Source organism: Microtus pennsylvanicus, chromosome 9 (assembly GCF_037038515.1).
Source record: "Microtus pennsylvanicus isolate mMicPen1 chromosome 9, mMicPen1.hap1, whole genome shotgun sequence".
In the NCBI taxonomy this organism is placed as follows: Eukaryota; Metazoa; Chordata; class Mammalia; order Rodentia; family Cricetidae; genus Microtus; species Microtus pennsylvanicus.
In genome coordinates this window covers 57,681,564-57,703,293 of record NC_134587.1, presented here as the reverse complement: position 1 = coordinate 57,703,293, position 21,730 = coordinate 57,681,564, and positions in this window count along the sequence as shown.

Genomic DNA, 21,730 nt, shown 5'->3' with positions numbered 1-21,730 from the left:
GCGATGGATGGAGATAGAGACAGAGACCCACACTGGAGTACTGGACTGAGCTCTCAAAATCTCTTTTAAAAGTTCAATATCTCTCAACTATGAGTGTTTATAAAAGTCAAAATTAAGCTAAACATTTTCTTACTTCAAGAGGGAAGAGCCAGGGCACAGTGACAACCTGAACAAAGCAAAACCAAACTCCAACAGTGTAAGAAAGTTAATGTCCAATTATCCGGGATTCATTCATCATCTTCTGGACTGTTTCAAAGGGCTTAGTTCCCTTCTCTGACTCTGCCCTCTGCAGCACACACAGCTTGTCTTCCAGGCTCCAGCTGGCTCCACTCCACAGCTGCTGCTGGTCTTACTGCTCATCCCATGGTACTGGCATCTCTGAAATGCTGGGGTCTCTGCCTCAACTGGGCTGCACTTTCACCAGTAACCTCTTCTGGGTTCTTCTCCTCATGGTGCAAAATCTCAACTTTTCCCCATGACCTCTTCGGTTCCGAGGATTCGACTGCTTCTCATTGTCTGATCACTCTTCAATCATTTTTAGTGCCTCATTCGACTTCTCATTTGTATCCTATTTGCTCATTTCTAATAATATGCACTTGTGTGTGTCTGTATTGGAGTATGTGCACGTGAGTACAGGTGCCTGCAGAGGCCAGAAGAGGGCAGCAGATCTCCCAGACCTGCTGCAGGCATGTGTGAGCTGCCCAGGGTGGCTGCTGGGACCTGACCTGGCTTCCTCTGAAAGAGCAGCAGGCGCTCTTCACCACTGAGCAACGCCATCAGTCTTTTCCTATGTCCTCAATAATAGACTCAGATGCATTCTCTGCCATGGCAACTCTGCCTTTTTATTGTGTTGTTTTAAATTCCAGGTGACTGTCGAACAACACTGTTGCACACCTTCCAAGGGGACCCAGCACTAAGATAAAATCTTCCTTTGTCTTTACCAGTTTAAACCCACCACCTTCTTCTACTACTGTATATGTCTTACATAAAAAAAAAAAAAAACCTTAGACCCCGTCTAAGTTGTTGTGGTAGAAATGTGGCCCATGCAGGATGTCCATGGGCGAAGACTGCAGGAATTGGCTCACACAACTGTAAGGATGAGCCACTGGTGGGCTGAGTTCAAGCGGGAGACCCAAGAAACAAGCTAGAATAATTCAGCTGGTGAAGCACGATTAATAAAAACTCAGAGAGGGAAATCGGGGTTCAACCTGAATATCCGAAAAGCAAAGCAGCCAGCCACTGGCTCTTCCCTCGACCTCAGTCTGAAATGGTGATCCTGCCTCCAGGAATCTCAGAGTGAGACTGAGCCTGAGAGCTGTCTCCAAAAGCTGAGGACAAGGAGAGACGACGATGTTCTGTGGCACAGAGAGATGATGGGGTGGTGGTGGGGGACAGAGGGTGTGAATTTACTCTTCTTTTGAACTATGCTGGCCTCAGTGGATGCGTGATGTTCACCCAAGTTGGTGAAGGTAGAGCTCTTTCCCTCAAGTATGGAGCTTTTCCAGAGGAACCTTTGCAGACACATAGAGACACACTGTTTTCCAGTGACCAGCTGTCCATTTTCCAAGACATAGCTGTCTATGAAGTGACCTGTTATTCTGGCAGTGGGACCTTGTTTTTTTTAATGTTTTATTTTTTGCTAGAAAAGGCCAGCTTCCATCTCTATACAAACAGAAAATGTTTTAAACCATTTGACTTTTGACTTGAGTTAAAAAGCTTTAACCCAATAATAGGTAAAACAACTAAAATTATAGTTTTTACATTTAAATATATATTTTACATTTACATTTAATTATATAGACTTCTCCCCGCTTTGCTCCTGACCATTGTGACATGAGCCATTGTACTTGGCTGCACACTTCCCACCAAGGACTGACACCCTGAAGCTGAAGTGTATCCTGGCTTATCTGCCTTTACAGTTGTTTCCAGACAGCTTTGTCACAGCAAGGGAAAGTCTGAGCAACACACCATCATAATCCGATATTATGCTTATATTTCTATTTTTAGGTTTCTATATATTTCTTTAATTAAAATCCTGTCAAAGTTTCTAGTATGGTTAAATAGCAAACTGAGATTTTGAGTCTCCAAAATCATGTTTTGAAATCCATATATTTAGGAACCCAATATGTGAATTTATTTGGAAATGGGGTCTCTTGTTAAATTAGGTCATAATTCATTGTATCAGGCATCTTTAATGACAGGGGTATCACAGTGCTAAGAACAAGGAGCACAGGGGGAAAGAAGAACCATGGTAAAACACATCATGATGCCCACAAGGACTTCTGTCAACAATCAGAGTCAGAAAAGATGCAGGACTCTCTCCTTGATGTTCAGATGTTTAGGTCCCATGGTACCCAGTGGTCAGGGTTTGAGCCAGGTGCTGACAGGTTTTTGGCTTCTTGTTCAAGACTGAAAAAACCCACACAGATCTGTGAAGTGTCGTGGGAATTTTATTCTAAGGAAATTGATAGTCTAGCATAGAAAGGCGAGCACTATCAGATTGACCACAGGCACATAAGTGAAGGTCAGATTGACACTGGGTCACATGACTGGAGGTACTCCTGGGCTTGGGTGCTGTGCTATTTGGGGCTTTATTTTATGGTATTCAAGTGATAGAGTTTGTTTGCGGGTGGTCTGTCGATCAAGGTATCTTCTTTTCTACCAAGATGGTAAACAGGGGATTCTCCTTAAACACTGAGACACAGTTGCCTTTATTGCACGTGTTCTCAAAGAGCCTTCTTACCCTTGTACCCTTGTACCTTTGTACCTGGACATAGGTGGGATAAGACTGAATAAAGACTAAGTTTGGTGGTTATTAACGACAGGAGACACTCAACCATTTGTTCAGAGATGGGTGTGTCTGCAGCCTTCTGCGAATGGAAATCATAGGTTGCTAACAGGTTGGTTGCTTTGTGTAGAGAAGGGGTGTGTTTGGGCAGTCATGCAGTTAATGGTCTTAGTCTGCCATCTGTGTGGCTTCATGCATAGCCCATGCCAAGGGGAGGCCCAGTTGGCTGAACTATTCCCTATGCTTGCCTGCCTCAATTGGGCCTGCAGACGACAGGCATTGTTTCCAGCTCCTTTGTTATACCAGACCAGGGAACCAATGTGTTTAGAGATTCCCTCCTCGTTTTGGCACCACAATCTGGAAATGCTGTATCTCACAACTTCATGGTGGGCAACTCTGTGTTGTCTCATATGCACACACTCACATTTAGAATCTGAGACAGAGAACAAGATAACAGTGTGTTCTTTTAACTTTTTCTGTAGCATATTCTTTGCTTGGTAGTTGGTAGTGTCTTCTGCTTCTCTGTGGCAGGGTGATTCCTTCCCATCCCTGTTCCTACCGCTCCCATGCTCACTTCCCTTCTCATCATTCGTTCTTTTCTTCCTCACTCTTTCCTCCTCCGCCACCATCTCCCCTCTTTAGTGGCAGTTCTGGTACCCCCTGGGATGGTTAGGATGCACTCAGATTCAGCAAGGGCTTGGAGTGGCATGTGACAGGGCAGGCAGTGAAGGTCAGTCCCTTCTGTGGTCCAGATTGTCCTTAAAATGTCCATTGACATTTTAATTTAGTGTGTCTATTTTCAACATGTCCAAAGGTTCCACTTATCATTTTTCAAATAGTCCCTCTTCCCATTCATTCTCAAACTTGTTCATCTGTTCCTCGGGCATATCTATCTCTAAGAAACCTAACATCTTATTAGAGTTCTTTGATTTTCTCTATATGAATTGGCATGGCTTTTCTGTAGAAAAGAAATTAGTTACATTTAGGTATATTTGAGTGTGGGCCAAATATGTGCTTTGACATCTTATTGATGCAGGCAGTAGAGGCTAGAAGCAAGGATATCACTGCATAGAGTACTGAATTTGCGTCTATTGGAGTTTCTCTGATGAGATGGCCAGAGGCAGTTCCTGAAGAAGGCAAATTGGATCTGAACTGAACCCAAGGCATACAACTGCGGCTCTGTCATCTTGGTTTCTATGTCATCCTTTTGCATAGCCTTAAAATGACGCTCCTTGTTCTCCTGGGGAAGGTTATGGATACCATTTTTCTCTTGATAGTTAATCTGAAGTGTCTATTTCTATCTAGGAATAGAAAGTTTGCTGTGAGATTCTGCCTCCCTTTCGGAAATGTCAAAGAGTCCACACCTGTCATCAATAAGGCTGTCTGAACAAGACCTATGCAAAGTCATCAGTGCTGACGCGGAGAGGAGAAAGTGTATGAGATCTCAACCCTAGACACAGAGTTCTCAGCAACGGGGGAAGGCCCAGTGTTGGGACCATTTGGAGTCCTGGCCTCCAGCTGCTCTTCCCTGCTAGAGGTCTTTACTTTCCTTCTGATCTGAGTTACTGAAAGCTGTGTCAAAGTTGTTTATCAGCTCTGCTTCACGAGCACAAGCTGCCTTGGCCTTGAGGATCAGATGATAAGGTTTTCACCTGTTGGCCCACCTGACTGTTGGGTGTATAAGCCCCTGTGGTGCTATTGAATAGAGGGCTTCTTACCAGTGACTAGAGGTCCGTGTCTCTGTCTCTCTGTCTGTGTGTCTTTGCGTGTTTCAACCTCCAGCCCCTTGCCCGAAGCTCGTGAACTGTATGGTAGCGCATAGAGCACAGACAGGCGTTGTGCGCTGCAGCTGAGAATAAGAGAAATGATCTTCAGGGGCAAGTCACCCACTGTTATCCAATACTAAGTGATCACTCTGTAGTCCACTATAACTGCATCATTTGTTTTCTTTAATATCTCTGTGTTTTCTCTCTTCCCCGTCTCTTCTGTCTCTTTTTGTTTCACTGTGTCTCTGTCTTTGTCTCTCTCCACCTCCCTCCCCCCCTCTCTCTGTATGTGTGTGTTTGTGTAAGTTTTTTTTTTTGTATCATGTGCTTGCCTGGTGCCAGAGGAGGCCAGAGAGCATTGGAAACCATGGTATTAACATTACAGGCAGCTGAAAGTCACTTCATGTAGGTGCTGGGAATGAGTCTAGTCCTCTGGAAGAGCAAGTGTTATGAATTGCTGAGTCCCCATTATTTGCTTTCTTGATTCTTTGTTTTTGTTTTATCTCATCTCTTTGTATATTCTGGACATATTAATCTTTTATCAGACATATAGCTGTGGAAGATTTTTCCCTTTTGAATGAACGGGTTGTTTGTTTTGTTGTATATCAAAGCCGCCTTTTAGCGTCATTTGCCAATTGTTGGCATTAACTCCTGAATGAATGAAGACTTATCAGAAGCTTTTGTTCCTGTGCCTACATGAGGTAGCATGCTCCGCACCTTTGATTCTAACAGTTTCAGAATTCCAGACTTTATAGTGAGAGGTCTTGTTCCATTTGGAGTTGATTTTTTGCAGGGCGAGAGACAATGGTCTAATGTCATTCTTTTACTCAGTGACATCCAGTCTTCCCAGCATCATTTGTTGAAGATGCCATTTTTTTTTAACTCCTGGTCTATATTTAGAAAACCAGGTAGATATAATTACATCAACTTGATCTGAGTTCTCTATTCTATTCCATTGATCTGCATATCTGGATTCAGGCAAATACCATGATTTCTTTTTAATTTGTTATTGTGTTTCAGAAGTTTAACTTGAGGTCAAGTGTAGTGATTCCTTCAGCATTATTCTTCTCGGGGTTGCTTTGCCTATCTGGAGCCATCTGAGTTTTCATAGGAATTGAAGATTTTTTCACCTATTTTATAAAGAGTATCATGAGGGCTTTTATTGGAATGGCATTTAATCTGGAAATTTCTTTTGGTGATGTTCCGGGTGGCCCCCTTCACATGACTGACTCTACCAGTTCTCGAGCATTGAAGGAAGAACGGCCATAAAAATGTAGCGTATTGTTTTAACTTAGATAATTCATTTTTCTTCTTAGGATGAAGTTGAGTAAGCATCTAGACCACCATGCTATTAGTAACAGGCAAGACACTTTGCTTTAACAACTGTGTGGTCTGATGCATGCAGCAGACTTTTCTTCCCTCCTGAAAAAACGAGATCAATGGTTCCATGATGCTAGATAACGTGGATGTCATGGTTCCTCAAGGTTCTTGAGAATATTCCTGTTGTTTCCGTCCTGGTCATTTATACTGTGAAGACAAATTTTCAAGTCCAGAAAACCTCTTAGCAGAACCATGTGGTTTTTATATTTCCAATTTTATTGGCTGTCCACATACACACACGCGCGCGCACACACACACACACATGCACACACACAAACCATGAGAAAAATCCCACCTGCTCATGCTCTACATAAGCTGTATAATATATCTTGTAGGCAGCATAATTATTATTACGTTCTTGAAACCTATAAAAATGAGTGTGAAATGGAGTTGACCTTTCCAGAAAGAAATGGTTATTTTAGATATCCTGACATGAAAGTGGTTGGTGGGGCTTTTACTCTAGACTTTATTTCTATTAACTATGACACAAAGGAGCTTATCTGACATAAAGTCAAAGATTCAAGATTAGTCACAATGCTTATGTAAGACGTACCTGGGATTATGCGAGCGTGAAGTGTTTCTTGGTGCACACCCTCAGTTAAAGTTGCCATTTTCTTGTGTCTCCCACCCTAGGCTTTGCTGTGATCGGTTTAGCACTATACATTGAAGAAGGCTAATGAACCAGAGGGCTCAGCATGAGAAGGTTATTAAACGATGATCAGAACATACTGTGTTTATGTGACATCTAGGATGGGACTGTTGTGGCTCATCAGTTCACAAGCTGGTCAGGGGTAAAAGCTCATTCTGTTTTCGTTACTTTGTTGAAATGTAACAAACCCAAGCTGTGAGTCTAAAGTAAGATTTTGTTTTTCTCTATCCAGCACACTAATTTGTGTCTCACGGTGACAAAAATATGGTCCTCACACTGTCAGTAAGCTGCCCTGGCAGACACCATAGTGGGGGGGCTGTAGGGGGCGTGCAAACAGGCAGTGTTAGTGCATGGCTGGAATCCGCACATGCTGTTTGTCTTTTGAGTGGTGCACACCACTCAACTGTCTCTGATAACACACCCGCCCCTTTCCCGAAAGCAATGGCCCTGCTGCCCTGATGTGCACTCTGCCGAGGCCAGTCTGATGAGTAGCTAGCTGGCAAGGCAGCCAGGGGTCCGGAAGCTGTGGCAGTGGGATGCCTGAGGCTTCCCATTAAAATTCTTTATTTTCTCTAAACTTCGCTGGCGTTTTGACAAGTGGTACAGAATGAAGCGTGTTGTGTACTTGCAGCAGGTGAAAGGGCCTTACAAGAAAGAATGGAAGTCACTTCCAGCAGCATGATCCGGTGAGCAGCGTGCTCCGGTGAGCAGAGAACAGCGTGGGGCCACTCCAATGCTGTCATCTGCTCTAACCCAGGTGTCAGCAACCACCTTCTGGCTAACGGGGGGGGGGCACATGTCAAGGAGCACACGGCACCTAGGACGTGGATGGCATTTGTGAACAGTGTGAAATAAACAGTTACCATGAAAGAACGCGCTAACTCACAGGGATGCTGTGCTTACGTTGTCATGGTAAACAGTGAGTGCTAACGAATTCCTTTGAGCGGAGCAAAATTAATCACATGGTCTGAGAGATACTTCAGATCTTACACTGTTTTTCAACTAGATACAGTAGACATTCTCTAAAACAGCTAAAGAACTCCTGCATCTCTATCAAAAGATGCCATCTACCCTATATAGTTGAATATATGTGTGTGTGTTTGTGTGTGTGTGTGTATATATATATATATAAATAATATATATAGTATATTGCAAGACACTAAAGACTATCATTGTAACTTTAGAAGTCTAACATTGCCTACTGCATTAGAGTGCTGTGGGATCTTTAAACTGTAATATTTTGTATATAGTAAACATACAAAATACACACGTGTGCACATTAAAGGCTAGGATCCACATAGGAGAGAGAACATGCTATTTTTCTTTCTGGGTTTCCCAGACTTTGAAGATCCATCCATTTTCCTGAAAATGTCACAATTTCATTTTTCATCGGGTCTGATTGGAACTTTGTTGTGCATATGTCACACATCTTCGTTACTCACTCATCTCTTGATGGACACCAAGGCTGGCTCTACTTTCTCTCTCTAGGAAATGGACCGTGGATGTGCAAGTGTCTCTGGGGGAGAATATGAAGTTCTCTGGGCGGAAGCCCGGGCAGGGGAGAGCTGGGTCATATGGCAGTTTTAGCTTCAGAGAAACCTCTGTATTGATTTCCATAACATCTATACTGCTTTATACTCTCCGGATTTTTCAACAATAAAAAGTTAGCAAATACTAATCAGTCTCTAATTAGAGGGGTCCCGGAACTCACCAGGGTTGGGAGCTGTCGATGGAGAATACAGAGGAAACATGCTGTAGGCTAAGTCTAAAGGTTCTCATAGTTCTTCAAGGAACAGAAGACTGAAATTTTCTGTCTTCATCAAGCCTTTTGGACTTAGCCAGAGCCTCTCTAAGTAGATTTCCCCAAAGTGTTCGATGAGGAGGGTCTCCAATTTATCTCCCCTGGCTTGGTATTTCTGGGGTGTCATTGTGTGAAACACCACACAGCAGAACAAAGGTGTGCTTTTCAGTGACACAGATCCCTGCCTGCTTTGGTCTTGACATGGAAAAAGCTCTCCCTACCCGCAAATATCTGTAGTCAAATGAGTTTGACTACAAAATCCAACATTTACCAATGGAATATAAATGGAATTGTAACCAGGACATGAAAATCAGTCAGTGGTCTTTATTTCCCAAACCAGGAAGCAAGAATTAAAAATATTGACTCTGCCATTCATATGTGCTGTGAGAAAAGTTAACAAAATATTCTAAAGAAAGGCAACTTGTGAAAATCAAAAGATTTTATCTGTCATACAGCAGCAACCTACTTGAGCAAGGCTCTCCAGTCTTGTGTTCAGCTCTTTGAATATCACAATCCTAATGACCCTCAAAGACTATGTACATTTTTGTTAAAGTACTAAGGTATATTTAAAATGATAAATACATTGCTGCATGTATATAAAGTACCTAGGATAGTTATATTAGTGAGAGAGGAGAGAGACAGACAGACAGACAGACAGACAGACACACACACACACACACACACACACACACACACACACAGAGAGAGAGAGAGAGAGAGAGAGAGAGAGAGAGAGAGAGAGAGAGAGAGCGCCAGGGTCTGCAGGGTGAGGGTGTGAATGGTTGCTGGGGTCTGCAGGGTGGGGCCTGGATAGTTGTGGGGTCTGCAGGGTGGGAACGTAGATGGTTGCTGGGGTCTGCAGGGTTGGAGCGTGAATGTTTGCCAGGGTCTGCAGAGTGGAGGCATGGATGGTTGCCAGGGTCTGCAGGGTGGGGCCTGGATAGTTGTGGGGTCTGCAGGGTGGGGTCGTGGATGTTGGAGAAGGTTGAAGGACATTCAAAGGATGCAGTTTCCGTGTGGTAGGATGGAAAGCTCCAGAGGTGGACCCAAGTGTGGCCTGCAAAGCCATGAGGGGCTGACCAATGACCTCCACTTTCTTCACTGCAGAGACAAAACCCACAGTCCCACACATCATGAGTTGTCCAGGGTGGCTTTTCTGAACTACTCTGTCCGCAGCCTGCGCAACTGCAGGGCTGTTGCACCTCCATCCCGATTCCATAGGGTTTCCCCACTCACCTGTCCGTTTCTCACAAGCATCTGAGGATTAGAGCCACACCACAAATCTCTCAGGTCCTCTCTCTTTGTCTCTCTCCCTCTCTCTCCTCTCTCCTCCTTCCCTCCCTCCCTCCCTCCCTCCCTCCCTCCCTCCCTCCGTCCCCCCCTCTCTCCTTGTTTTATAAAAGCCTTATACCTTAGCATCCATAGCTTCAATTCTGTCTCCTTCACCTATTGTGTTTGCTGCTCTCTTCTTCCTGCCTTATCACGGTGGACAGTCTCTAAACAGACACACAAGGAGATGAGATAACCGGACTCCTTTTGTGCGTTTCCTGTCTTCAGAGGCCTCTGCTGTCCTAGGGGAGAGGGCAAAAGTGGACATCTGCAATGGCTCTTCGGTGTATGTCACGTGAACCTCCCTGTCTTCTGCCATGGTTCAGAAGGGGCATTTATGTATTTATTCCCCACCCCATCCCCCTGCCCACAGTCTTCCTCTCTTTAGTTAACAGAAGCCAGTGCCTGACAGACCAAGCGCCTCTAAAGACCTCAGTGTCTGCTGCCCCCAAATCGCTGCAGAAAAGAATGGTGAAATGCGAAAGCTGCCACCCTGACAGGATCCCACCGTGGCGCGTGCTGGTTGCTTGCTGTACCAGCGTGCCTCTTTAGGGAAGTCGGTTGTGACGCTTCCAGCTAATTCTTTAGAATAATAGCAAATGCGAAGTTATTATGTATCTTATTAATGAAGGAAATAATGACCCAACAATGCTTTTCAGAAAGAAAAACAAACAAACCAAATAAAAGAACCCAGGAAATGGATTCATTTTCCTCAGTGAAAACAGACCCGTTGGCAGCTGTTTCGTTTTCAGTCTTCCATAAATGTAAAACTCCGAGCATACACATTTTGTTCCTGTTTTGGTTTACTGGTTCATTTAATTAGGAAGAGAGTAGAAAATAAAATCATAAAAAAAGTTTCAAAGGAAAAAACTGTCCTTTTGCCAACTTCCTAAGTCATCTCCCTCCTCACTGGAGTCAGTGAACGTCCTACCGCTGAAACCTGGCAACGTCCTTTTGCGTGGCTTTTATCTCCCCTGAGCAGAAAGCGCTCCTTATGTTTAATTCACAAATGCAGACGCCCATTCTGGCTGAAGGGAAATAAGCCGTTGCTTCCTGAGAAGGTCAAACAGCAAGGCAGGAAGAGGCCAAGGAAATCTCCCTAGTCCTTGACTGACGGCATTTGATGCTTGACATGTAATTTGGAAGGCTCTGTTTTTCCACGGGGGCAAGGTTCTTTCATCTGCTATCAATATTTTACAGCCTCTGTGTTTTAATATATTTTTATGTATTTAAAAAACAGAAAAACAACTGTGTAGCATAAACAAAATGTGGGGGTGGGACTGAGCTTTTTATCAGTATCAGAAGAATAAAGTACGGTATCTACAGAGTTTGGAAGGGATCCCTTTTGGCCATGCCAGCAGCTTGTAGTTGTAGTTTGAACTCAGACATGTGCCTAGGTGGCATGACTCTGTCCGATGGGCCAGATTCCTTATTTCTAATGGTTTTATAAAAATGGTGGGTGGGTACTGCCTGGCACACAACACATAAGCTTTGAACTGGAAATAAATGATTCTTAGTTAAACACAATTTACTGTTCCTCTTGAAAACAAGAGTTTAAGAAATGCTTAGAGCTGGGCGGTGGTGGTGCATGCCTTTAATCCCAGCACTCAAAAGGCAGAGGCAGGCGGATCTCTGTGAGTTCGAGGCCAGCCTGGTCTACATAGTGAGCTCCAGGATAGCCAGGACTGTTTCACAGAGAAACCCTGTCTCAAAAAACAAAACAAAACAAAAGAACCAAAACAGAGATGCTTGGCAACATTAAGGATTCCACAGACAACTGTCCATGTTAGTCAATGAGTACTTAATGCCACACATCTGACAGCCATTGTTGTTGGTATCTCCATTAGTCAAGTTTGCTACAGTATCAAGTTCGCTACAGTATCAAGTTCACTACAGTATCCTAAGGGAAAGTTTATGTTTAGGGGAAGAAAGAAAATTATCTGTTCTGGATTTAGATAAAACATTTGAATTTTCCTCTCTGAATCACCTGCCAAACCCATTAAATAATTTTGTGGGTGCCCAGACATTGCCATGTGCTTGGCCATAGACAACACTGTGAGCTTCCTTTAAGAATTCTCATTGACAGCTTTGTCTGAGGTTGCCACATGTTGACCTGGAGGCAATTCCAGCAGATTCCAGGAAGCACTGACTTGAGGGTTCATCCCAGAAGAGTGTAGGTGTAGGAGGTGTCATCTTCCAAACTCATGATCCCAACCTCCATTTATTGAGAAAGTCTTCACCAAGTCCAGAGTAGACAGTTTGGCTAGATAATCTCACCTAGAGTGGAGACCCTTGACAGGAGTGGCAGTCAGCAGTGTCACCAATCGTGACAGTGGTGTCACACTGCCCTTGTAGGCCGTGGAGAAAGATTGGCTTCTCAATTATTGCGCTAGAAGAAAGAGACCTAAAAATTCCTTCTACGAGTCAAGTCCTCTTATGTGGGAAGTTAAGTGTTCAACATAGAATTCTGTGAGGCTCTCCAGCAAACAAGCCCATGAAACCTTCCTGGATGTTTTTGTGCTCATAAATATTGAAAAAGAAGCAAGCACAGCTCCTGTGGGTCATTCTTGAATTCACAACACTGACACAGGCAAAGTTTCAAGGATCAGAGGCTTAAAAGAATCAAAGTATAAGGGGAGATGAGAAGAAACGGCAAACAGGAAACCATAGGAAAATCAAGTGAAACAAAAAGCCATAGAAAGTGTCTTCGAGACAACAGAATAAGAATTGATTTTTTTGAACAGACAGAGAATAAATTTTTCTCATGTTTGAAGACTAAAGAATAATATTGTCAGCAATAAGAACAAGGGAAGGAAATGAAAACAGCCAGGTGTATTGGAAAAGAAACATGATTAAAAGCTTTGAAATGTAAACATGAAAAATTGAACTTAAATCTGAGTGATAACTTTAAAAGTACAATAGAAAATGGAAAGTTAATTAAATCACATGAGCTATAACATATAATGATAGAAAAGTTATATGACTTCAGAATGAACCAAATTCTAAATTAACTCAATGAGCAACATGACTGAAGAAGTCAGACCTCTGCCATCAGTAGTTCACAGTGGACTTCCCTGGACTGTGGGCGGCTTGTCTACTGCACTGACATCATGGTCCCTGGTGGCCTGGAGAAGACTCTGTTCTCTTTCTTGTCTTCTAGGGAGTGCCCATAGTCCTATGACCAGGACTTCTACCCCATCTTCCACGGTCGGGTTCCAGCCTCAACAGGATTCACACGCTCCAGGGAAGGGCATGTGGATTAGAAATATTAGATAGGAGGAACAGAGATACAAAAGAAAAGGAACAGAGATGCAGATTAGAACTGGGAGGGCAACTCAGTGAGTACTGAATTTGCCTGCATTTATTTTCCATATGTTTTTAGAACCCAATACAAAGGTGGGGAATGAAGGCAAAAGACTGCTTTACCATGATGCAAAGAACAAACAGAGCAATTACCTGCTTCGTTACCTGAAACATCAAGCAATTATATCCTGAGTTAATCATTCTGTTGTTTATGCGGGACATTCAGCTACCATACCTTAGACCAAGCATCCTGTAGACAGCCATTCTCTGGGTCAAACCTCCTGTCATATCCTTGAAGGAGCAGGAATAGGGTTGAGTTCTCTGACCTTCGGTCAAGGTGGAACGGATCCACTTTTGTGGGCCATGTCCATACCCAAAACACCAAGTAACCACACCCAAAGTCAGCACATCTTGTTTGCAGTCACATTTGAAGTCAGATCTCTTGCCAATAACCTCAAAAGAGCAAGAGAAGGCTTAAACTCTCTGACCTTCAGTCAAGGTGGAATGGACACACTTCTGTGGGCCACCACGTTTCACACTGACTGAAGATTGTCTTGAAATCCCCCTTCCTTATACAGAACCTGAGGTTACCTGTGGCCCAAACAATTCAGACAGATGACCTCCATACTGCAAGGTCAGCAGGGCAGCAACCTCATCTCTGTCTGACACTTGAGTTTACTTTTTTCATGTCACCTGACACATTCACAGTTTTTAAGAATTGAGAAACAGGGGTGTGCTTATGAATTGGCCTACCTAAGGTAAGAGTCACACTATTGAGAGATCTGATGAATCGCAGGGAGACAAAACATCTTCAAAGATACATGGAGTCTTCCAAACAAAAAGGGAAGCATATTCAGAGAGTAAATTTTATGTTCAAAACAAAACAGTGACACCTTAGAATTCCATACCTTATAAAACAATTTTCAGAATTTATAACAAACAAAAGCATAATCAGAAAAAAGAAAACCTTAATCACCAAAAGACCTCATTGAAGTTATTAAGGAAAACATATTGCACAGAGGAGGAAATGGTCCAATAAGCAAAGCCCGAGCTGTCGTAAAGAGCATGGCTAATCAAGGGAGACACGAAACATGAATGATGCTCCATCACAGGGTGTACCAGAAGTGGTACTGCTGGGTCATTTGGCTGCGTCACTTGCATAAAGGAGGATAGAACTGAACTAACCTAAAAAATATCAAGCATTCCATGTTTCGTGTTGCATGTGGTATCCCCACAAAGAGGGAAAAATGATGGGAAAGTTGAAATTAGAAGGGGACTTTGGGAATGAAAAGAGGCTTACAGGAAGGAGGGTGTGAATATGGGAAGAAGGGGCATAAATAACATGTTCGTGCATTTGGTTTGTAGAACTCTCACTAGGCACCTCTGAAACAACAAAGTTGAAGAAGTAAGTACCATGGACTACCATTGGGTCAGGAGACGTACTGTGAAGACAGGTGTGTTGTATGTGGGATCTATATGCCTGTGTTTATAAGACATAAACACAAAGAGAAAACATAAAGGGGGTGAAATGGGGAACAAGAGAAGTTGTTGCTATACGCATGATCTCAAAATAAAAGGAAGGTTAAAGGGGAAACAAAGCAGCCAGAGGGAGGGAAACAAACAAGAACAAACCACAATTATACACATGTATGAAAATGCAGTAGGAAAAACTGTTACTTGTTTGCCAACAAAAAAATAGATAATGAAACACTGAAATATGTATCTGCGACAGACAGCGAGACTTTCTGCACCCTCACTCCGCCGGTAATTCCTGGGGTGAGTCCATGGGTAATAAGTAGTCGATTAGATATTCCTTTCTAACCTTGCCATTTTCCTCACAGCTTTTACCATGGAAACCATGCTGGAGGAGGCCTGGTAGTCCTTACGGGTGACCGTCCTCTCTGCCCTCCACACACACAGCTGATGCAGGGGTATTGCCAAGCGGCAGGTCCTGACTGGACGCCCTTCGGAACACATCCCGCAAGGCCGCCATCAACCGTTGTTCTGGCAGTGATTAAGACGCACTGCTCGTGTTGCGAAAAGAATTTAATTTAGTTGAAAATTTACTCTTTGGGGCAATTTTCTTTACTCTGCCCCCCACATTAAGAATGTTAATAGAAGTATTTTTAGGTCTTAATACTTCTGCTCCACATCCAGGTTATTCTTTAAGTAGAGGGAAATTGTTTTTTGCCAACAAACAGTTAGCTTCTGCCAACTTCCAGAATTTAAAGCTTTCAAACTGCCCTGATTTATTGCGAATATGTGTTGGTGCCCACGCTGCAGTAAACATGTGGAGTTCACAGGACAACCTTTGGGTGTTGGTTCTCCCCTTCCGCCTGTGAGTCCAAGGGTTCAAATCCAGATCCTCTCGGTTGCAGCTGCACCTTGACTCCTGAGTCATCTCGCCAGCCCTTCAAGCTCTTTGTCTGTAGCGTATTTAAGTGAGTTAAACACCCAAGACTCTAAGGTGGCAGATCCTGGGCTGCCATTATTTTATGATAAAACACCATTGCCCATAATTTCTATCACAGCATTGTTCTTTCCAGCGTCTATTGTATCTCCCATCTGGTGTGCTATGACGTAAATATTTGTCTTTCTCAGAGCTCTGTGTTCTTTGGAAAGCACATGTCAGGTGACTTGGTTATTATGCCTTGTCCTTTACACTACTGACGCCTGCACCCAGCATTCAGTGTGTCTCTGCCCACCATGAGGTGTGAACACAGCTTGAAGACTGTGATTTGCGTCCTGTTACCATCCAGGGTTGCAGGATCATCTGGAACGCTGATCTTTGCACTCAAATGACAAAGCCACAGATATTGTATGTGTGACAGGCACACAAGCCAGCGAGCACCATCCATTCACGGTGCAGAAAACCCATCAGCTCACCAATGAGCTTTACCCCTGGAATTTTAATGTGCAGTGACTCTAGGGTGTGGAAGCCAATAAGTGAAAAACCTCTACAATCAGCGATGGCTTGGTTGCAAATTGGAAAAGGACAGGAAAAGCCTATTGGGCCAAACAGCAGAAATGTAATGAAAGCAAAGAGACATATTTGGATTCTATATTTAGTAACTTGCTCACCTTGCACAGGGCTGTGAGTTTTTGGTTGCTCTGTGACCGTCCCCCAAGCATGGATGAAAAGTATTCAGTGCTGGTCTTTCTTCCTTCACTCGTTAACATGGTCTCCCCCTCTAATATCTTGGGCTCAGTCTGGTATTCACAACTAAGTCCGCTCATTTCCCATGAACAATGTAGAGGCAAACATATCAGTTCCTCACACACATGCAAATGAGCTTAATAACCTGCACAAACTAGCTTTATGGGAGGGCACCTGTGTGAGGGCAATGCGTGAGCATGTTTATTTAAGTTCAACCAAGTCTTAATAAGAAGTCAATGTATTTAGCACCTCAAAATCCTCAGACTGGAAATTCTCTCTGTGCTCACAATACTGCACTTACAAAATTGTCTACAAGAACACTCATGCTACACGACAAGGCCTTTTCAATATCTTACTATCATTGTATCCATTTAAAAATATTTTTTAAGAGAATATTACAGATATAAATTTACTGAGATTAAAACATATTGTCAGATTAAGGGATTTAGTCTATGAGTCTTCTAGATGGTTAGTTAAATTTTTTATTTTGTCAATTTAATCTTTCTATTAAGCTGAGAAGAAATGCGTGCATTTGACTATAAAATCTGACTTTTTCACTACTTTCTCTACTACTTCATCCTCTCAAAGTAATTAGAAATAATTCATCACATACTTAGCTACATTTGTTTGTTCTGCATTGTCTGTTATGATGTTTATTAATGGAATTTATTATCCGACAGTTATGTCCACGTTCATCTGATTACTCTTGCTCCCACAGCTTCCTTATCCCACCCACATCAGCCCCTGCTGCCTTCTGACTTTCATTTCCCACTTTCTGGTTTTTATTTTTATTTTCTTTTGTGACCTGCTGTGGCTATCCAGGGTCATCTGCATGATCATGGGTGTGGAATTAACGATTAGAGCTTGGTGGGCTCATTAATGGCTACCAAACTGAAAACAGTGACACCCCCTTGCTAGCTTTCATTAGTGGGGTGAATAGTTCCCCAGGGAGCAGTGTAACTGGAGGCTTTTCTCCCACCTGTCAGTTCCCAAATAACCACTCTGCGCTTAATATTAATTATAAACTGTTTGATCTATTCGCTCAGGCCAAACTAGCTCTTACAACTTAAATTAACCCATTTTTGTTATTCTGTATCTCACCATGAGGCTCGTGGCTCATGCTTCTCACATCTTGCTTCTTCAACATCTGCTGGAGTCTCCGTGACTCTGCCTTCTTTCTCCCTGTATCTGTTTGGATTTCCTACCCAGCCATATTCTGCCTGGCCATTGGCTAAGTCAGTTTCTTTATTAACCAATGGTGATAAGACATAGTCACAGCACACAGAGAGGCATTTCACATCAAGGCAGTTAAGCCAGTGTTGGGAGCTATGGCCAGCTTCGGCCTCCAGCTTCCCAGCATTTGCTCAACTGGCCAAATTCAAATCTACGGTAGCAGAAAGAACTGCTTGTGGATCCCATGTGTGACAGAGCTGTTCTGAAGACAGTGTTTCACATGCCAATACAGAGACTAATCCTCAGCTCCCACTCTCTACCTTGGCCAGAGGGAAAGTCCTTTTCTTCTCATCGGAGGTAGCAGTGTGTCCTCATTGGAATAAATTGCATTACATGGTAGAGATGCGCCAGTTTTTCCCTCTACCCAGAGTCTGACAAAGCAGCACTCAGAGGACTTAAAAATGGCTGAGTATTAATTCTATGACATAATAGCTGGCGTTCTAGCTTAAGAGGAGCAAATCATTTATTTAACTGAGAGATTTCTATTAGTAGTCCTTGGTTGCATTAATTCTGGGCTTATGGAATGGAGCCTGCAGATGAGGCTTGTCCTCTCACGGTAGACAAAGTAGAGCAAGGAAAGGACCAGGGAAGAACAGCTTTTAAACCCAGTAACATCCTTAAGTAGATCTGCCACATTGAAATTCCCACACCTTCAACAAAGAACATCTGTGGTCCCGTGGGACACAATTTGTTTTCAAAACTCAGTATTCTGGGCATTGGTCAAAGGCTCATGACCACCTCATCATGAAAAAATTATGTAGCCCCCGCCCCTCAAAGAGTCACCAAGATATTAGCAGAAGTCAAAACTCAACATCTCTTCTGAGGCTCAAAGCAGCTCTGAATTGTAGCCAACTGTAAAAATGAAAATACTTTACATAGTTCCTGCACCATGATGAAATAAGCATCGCTGTTTCTACAAAAAGAGGAGAGCGGACGGAGCATGGAGGGATTGGACAGAAACAAGATTTGAATCCTGCATTGCAAACATGAAATCCTTCAGATCTTTGTTGGGAGAGAGGCCGCCTGTGGCAGGAGGGCAGCTTCTGTGGGCTTGAGCAGCCCGGTCACATAGACTGGCTATTTTCTGCCCATGTGACCCTTCTTTTGAGTGGGCGTCACTCATAGACTCTCTTCAGCCGACAGTCCACATTCTGTCCATCTCCGTCACCCTGAAGGTCCCCGTTGCAGCTTAGCCCACACCTCAACCGCTTCACGCATGAGGGGTTCCTGACTTTCCCATAAATCGCCTGAACCCCAGAGCTTTTCTTTGAAATCTGGGAGGAAGAATTCATTACTCCCTGACTCATGCGTTGTGCCTGTCAGCAAAACCAGCATGGCATGACTTAAAACAGAGTCTGCTGCCAGCTGGAGCAGTGGGATGCATTCTTTGCAGGGTGGCTGCAGGCATTTCCAAGTGATTGGGAGGATGAGACCGTGGAAACCTTTCTGTGGGTGGCCCTGCCCATGCAGAACATCCTGCTGTTCTCAAAGGCGTCTCCCAAAGGAATGGAAACCTTTGCACCCTCGGTACAGGGATCTGGGGTTCAGATAATTCTAAAAGTGCTACAAAGATAGCCTCTTATTCTATAGTAAGTACTGTTGTAGAAAAAAAAATAATAGGTTTTTTGTTTTAGCTGACTTCCTATTCTATAATGCTATAAAAATTATTTAGCTTTGTCATTCTTCAGAACCTAAGAATTCTGCCTATTTTTCTATGAAAATTTACTTATTTTAATTTTCTAATTTATCTGGAGCTACATTTTTTGAACTATTATTGCAGAAACATTCCATATTTTATGCTTCTCACAATGTTACTTTTATTATTTTATGTATAACCTTCTATAGCTTTATTAACATTTAATTTATAAACATGTTTATCTTTATGATATATAAGGTGATTTGTAAATGATGAATTTGTTACTGAAAATAATTTAACAATAATAATTTAAAATTTCTTTCAGTGCATGAATCATCCCCTTGGAAACAAAAATAAAGGATTTACTAAAGGGCGATTCTATTTTCTTCTTTTCTTGAGAATAGCTATTTTTCATATAATATGTTCTGATTATGGTTTATTCTCCCTCTACTCCTCCAAGTTCCTCCCCACCTAAAAAGGGGTGTTTCTTTAATTTTGTTTTAATTTTAAAAATTATTTTCTTAGTTTTATGTGTTTGCTTTTTTTTGCCTACATGTATGTCTGTATAGTGTGTGAGTTCAGGCCTGATGCCAAAGGAGGCCAGAAGAGGGCGCTGGATCATCTGGGGTTAAAGTTGCAGATGGTTGAGCCACCATGTGGGAACTGAGCCCAGGTCCTCTGGGAGGGCAGCCCATGCTTTTAACCCATGAGCCATTTCTCTCGACGGGCCTTGCCTCTGAATGAACCTTATGAATCTTATTGTCCCTTGTCTCAGCTCTGCAATTAATAAAGTAATGATGTTGCCTGTCATCTTGTTCTTTACCATGGTCAGGCACCAAGCATTTCACCATTAAGAGGGAGATGAGAAACAGGGTAGTGGTGGCGCACACCTTTAATTCCAGCACTTGGGAGGCAGAGGTAAGTGGATCTCTCTGAGTTTGAGGTCAGACTATACAGAGTGAGTTCCAGGACAGCCAGGGCTACAGAGAGAAACCCTGTCTTGAACAACAAACAAAACATAAACAGAAAGACTAGCTAAGGTCTCAGAGGCACATGTTAAGCCCATGTATTTGAAGACATCAAAACATACTTCTCTGGAACTTGATACATACAAATCTAAAGAATGTCTCTCTGGACACTCCTGCTCCTAGAACCTGGCTGTTATGCATCAGACCTAGAATGCCTTGCCTCAGCAAACGAAAACAGGTCATAATTTTGACATTTTTGATGTTGGTGGCAATTTGTACTGTATGGCATTCAAAATGCTGCCCAAACCTCGATGAAAACGAGACAGCTTCTGCTCTATGAACATCGTTTGGTAGTGTTCTCCTTGCCTTCTCTTCAAATTTTATTTTAAAATTTCAACAAAAATGCTACATCCAGAATTGCTTACAAAACTTATAAGGTCTCAGAACTTAAAGAAATGAAGTAAATAAAAAGGGGAGTTTGAAAATCAGTAGAAACCCCTGTCTTCAGCAGCGCACTCCTGGAGCGCTTTGTCGCTGCTAAGATTGCTCCTGGACAGGGGACAAGGAACCCACACATCCCCTCCATGGTCACAGGTTGTGAGAGTCCCCAAGATTTCTGTGATGTCATCCGAATTCACAGAACTTGAAAACAGGAGTCCACAGGCAGCTTAGATAGGGTGTTCCTTGACCATGCCCTAACTCTCAGCTGCAAGCCCACTGGAAACCACTCCCCTGCCATCAGGAACTCCTGAGGGTCTCGTGCTCAGAGCAGCTGCAAACACAGGAAAACAAGTTGTTTGCTCAGAGCAGCTACAGGAAAATGAGTTTACAGGAAATTCAGGGTCTGGGGGTCCACAGCCCCCCACACCCAGGTTCAGGGACCATCTGAGAAGAATGAGTGGAAAGAACGTACAAACCAGAAGAGGGGAGTGCTGTGATTTGCTGTTTTCTAGGCACGGCATGGCCACAGTCAGGCGCTCCCAGCAGCTTTGGTTATGGTAGCCAACATTCTGGCATGGATTGGGCTTTACTCCCCAGCCTTTGGAAGCTCAAGCTATTGAAGAAGAGTTTTGTAAGGATGTGGACTTTCCGTGCTCCAGCAGAGGGATGGCCCACCTCCGTGAGGACAGGTAATACTAACTGGACTGAGTTATCAAACAATAAAGACAAAGATGACATGGCATTGGGAGAGGCACATGTGGGTGTATGGCAGGAGTTAGGAGAGGTGAATAGGTGTTGAATATGACTTCATTTCTACACGCACATGAAATGTTCGAGAGTGCAGATGCACTGTAACCTACAGCAGCGAAGGCACAAGTGTCTCTGTGGTCTTTTGGGTAAATACTGAGCTGTGCTGAGACTCAGTCACATGGCAGATCTGTTTTTAACGTCCGAGGGAACCTCCACACTGGTTTCCACGGTGACTGGATTGATTTATAGGACTAGCAGTGTATAACGACAGTCCCCTTGGTTCTCATCCTCAATGCATTTACCTTCAGTTGCCTTCTTGAGAACCGTGGTTCTGGCAGCAGTGACAGGGATCTCTAAGTGTGGTCAGAATGGCTGATATCCAGCCACCCTTCTTGCTGCTCCGTGAATTGGGAAAGTCTGTGTCCTTTCCCTTCTTGGGTTTCTTTCTTACTGTATTACTACGTTTGAGCCCTGAGTAAATTAAAAATTACCATATACCCATTCTTCTTAAGAAGTACCTAGTACAATA